A 3,711-nucleotide genomic window follows, 5' to 3' on the forward strand; every position below is an offset into this window, starting at 1 on the left:
ACTATTACCCACTTAGCGCTCCGAATATCCACTGGCAGTTTCTACACAATGAGTGTTTCAGAACTGCTCCTTCGAAAGTAAGTCTCAACTCTGTTAGTTGAATGCGGAGAACAGAAAGGGGTTTCAGAGAATGCTTCTGTGTATTTTTTAATTGGAGATATTCCTTTCTCCTCTATTACAATCTTAGCGCTCCGAATGTCCACTTGCATTTTCTACAAAAAGAGTGTTTCATAACTGCTCAATCAAAAATATGGTTTAGCTCTGTTAACTGAATTTACAGATCAGAAATAAGTTTCAGAGAATGCATCTGTGTAGTTTTTATTTGAATATATTCTTTATCCCAATGTAGGCCACTTAGCGTTTAGAATGTCCAATTGCAGTTTCTACAGAAAGAGTGTTTCAGAACGGCTCAATCAAAATTAAGGTTCAAATCTGTTAGTTGAATGCACAGAACAGAAAGAAGTTTCACAGAATGCTACTGTGTAGTTTATATTTGAATATATTCCTTTTTCCACTATTACCCTCTTAGCGCTCCGAATGTCCACTTGCATTTTCTACAGAAAGAGTGTTCGGAACTGCGCAATCAAAAGTATGGTTTAACTCTGTTAGCTGAATGCACATATCAGAAATAAGTTTCACACAATGCTTCTGTGTAGTTTTTATTTGAAGATATTATTTTTCCCAATATAGGCCTCTTAGCGCTCAGGATGTCCAATTGCAGTTTCTACGGAAAGAGTGTTTCAGAACGGCTCAATCAAACGTAAGGTTCAACTCTGTTAGTTGAATGCACAGAACAGAGAGAAGTTTCATACAATGCTTCCGTGTAGTTTATATTTCAACATATTATTTTTTCCACTATTACCCACTTAGCGCTACGAATGTCCAGTTGCATTTTCTACAGACAGAGTGTTTCAAAATTGCTCAGTCAAAAGTATGGTTTAAGTCTGTTAGCTGATGCTCAGATCAGAAAGAAGTTTCACAGAATGCTTCTGTGTAGTTTATATTTGAATATATTCCTTTTTCCACTACTACCCACTTAGCGCTCCAAATGTCCAGTTGCATTTTCTACAGAAAGAGTGTTCAGATCTGCTCAATCAAATATATGGTTTAACTCTGTTACCTGAATGCACAGATCAGAAAGAAGTTTCACAGAATGATTCTGTGTAGTTTATATTTGAAGACATTCCTTATTCCACTATTACCCTCTTAGCGCTCAGAATCTCCACTTGCATTTTCTACAGAAAGAGTGTTTCAGAACGGCTCAATCAAAACTAAGGTTCAACTCTTTTAGTTGAATGAACAGAACAGAAAGAAGTTTCACAGAATGCTTCTGTGTAGTTTTTATTTGTAGATATTCTTTTTCCCAATATAGGCCTCTTAGTGCTCAGAATGTCCAATTGCAGTTTCTACAGAAAGAGTGTTTCAGAACGGCTCAATCAAAATTAAAGTTCAACCTTGGTAGTTGAATGCACTGAACAGAAAGGAGTTTCACAGAATGCTTCTGTGTAGTTTATATTTGAATATATTCCTTTTTCCAATATTACACTCTTAGCGCTCCGAATGTCCACTTACATTTTCTACAGAAATAGTGTTCTGAACTGAGCAATCAAAAGTATGGTGTAACTCTGTTAGCTGAATGCCCATATCAGAAATAAGTTTCAAACAATGCTTCTGTTTAGTTTTTATTTGAAGATATTATTATTCCCAATATAGGCCTCTCAGCGCTCAGAATGTCCAATTGCAGTTTCTACAGAAAGAGTGTTTCAGAACGCCTCAATCAAATGTCAGGTTCAACTCTCTTAGTTGAATGCACAGAACAGAAAGTAGTTTCACAGAATGCCTCCGTGTAGTATTTAGTTGAAGTTACTCCTTTTTGGACTATTACCCACTTAGCGCTCCGAATATCCACTGGCAGATTCTACACAAAGTGTGTTTCAGAACTGCACCTTCGAAAGTAAGGCTCAACTCTGTTACTTGAATGCGGAGAACAGAAAGGGGTTTCAGAGAATGCTTCTGTGTAGTTTTTAATTGGAGATATTCCTTTTTCCTCTATTACAATCTTAGCGCTCCGAATGTCCACTTGCATTTTCTACAAAAAGAGAGTTTCATAACTGCTCAATCAAAAATATGGTTTAGCTCTGTTAACTGAATTTACAGATCAGAAATAAGTTTCAGAGAATGTATCTGTGTAGTTTTTATTTGAAGATATTCTTTATCCCAATGTAGGCCTCTTAGCGCTTAGAATGTCCAATTGCAATTTCTACAGAAAGAGTGTTTCAGAACGGCTCAATCAAAAGTAAGGTTCAACTCTGTTAGTTGAATGCACAGAACAGAAAGAAGTTTCACAGAATGCTACTGTGTAGTTTATATTTGAATATATTCCTTTTTCCACTATTACCCTCTTAGCGCTCCGAATGTCCACTTGCATTTTCTACAGAAATAGTGTTCGGAACCTCGCAATCAAAAGTATGGTTTAACTCTGTTAGCTGAATGCACATATCAGAAATAAGTTTCACACAATGCTTCTGTGTAGTTTTTATTTGAAGATATTATTTTTCCCAATATAGGCCTCTTAGCGCTCAGAATGTCCAATTGCAGTTTCTACGGAAAGGGTGTTTCAGAACGGCTCAATCAAAAGTAAGGTTCAACTCTGTTAGTTGAATGCACAGAACAGAAAGAAGTTTCATACAATGCTTCTGTGTAGTTTATATTTGAACATATTATTTTTTCCACTATTACCCACTTAGCGCTACGAATCTCCAGTTGCATTTTCTACAGACAGAGTGTTTCAAAACTGCTCAATCAAAAGTATGGTTTAACTCTGTTAGCTGAATGCTCAGATCAGAAGGAAGTTTCACAGAATGCTTCTGTGTAGTTTATATTTGAATATATTCCTTTTTCCACTACTACCCTCTTAGCGCTCCAAATGTCCAGTTGCATTTTCTACAGAAAGAGTGTTCAGATCTGCTCAATAAAAAGTATAGTTTAACTCTTTTAGCTGAATGCACAGATCAGAAAGAAGTTTCACGAAATGATTCTGTGTAGTTTATATTTGAAGACATTCCTTTTTCCACTATTACCCTCTTAGCGCTCCGAATCTCCACTTGCATTTTCTACAGAAAGAGTGTTTCAGAACGGATCAATCAAAACTAAGGTTCAACTCTTTTAGTTGAATGAACAGAACAGAAAGTAGGTTCACAGAATGCTTCTGTGTAGTTTTTATTTGTAGATATTCTTTTTCCCAATATAGGCCTCTTAGCGCTCAGAATGTCCAATTGCAGTTTCTACAGAAAGAGTGTTTCAGAACGGCTCCATCAAAATTAAGGTTCAAACCTGGTAGTTGAATTCACAGAACAGAAAGTAATTTCACAGAATGCTTCTGTGTAGTTTATATTTGAGTATATTCCTTTTTCCACTATTACCCTCTTAGCGCTCCGAATGTCCACTTGCATTTTCTACAGAAAGAGTGTTCTGAACTGCGCAATCAAAAGTATGGTTTAACTCTGTTTGCTGAATGCACATCTGGGAAATAAGTTTCAAACAATGCTTCTGTGTAGTTTTTATTTGAAGATATTATTATTCCCAATATAGGCCTCTTAGCGCTCAGAATGTCCAATTGCAGTTTCTACAGAAAGAGTGTTTCAGAACGCCTCAATCAAATGTCAGGTTCAACTCTCTTAGTTGAATGCACAGAACAGAAAGAAGTTTCAC

Source organism: Symphalangus syndactylus, chromosome X (genome assembly GCF_028878055.3).
Source record: "Symphalangus syndactylus isolate Jambi chromosome X, NHGRI_mSymSyn1-v2.1_pri, whole genome shotgun sequence".
In the NCBI taxonomy this organism is placed as follows: domain Eukaryota; kingdom Metazoa; phylum Chordata; class Mammalia; order Primates; family Hylobatidae; genus Symphalangus; species Symphalangus syndactylus.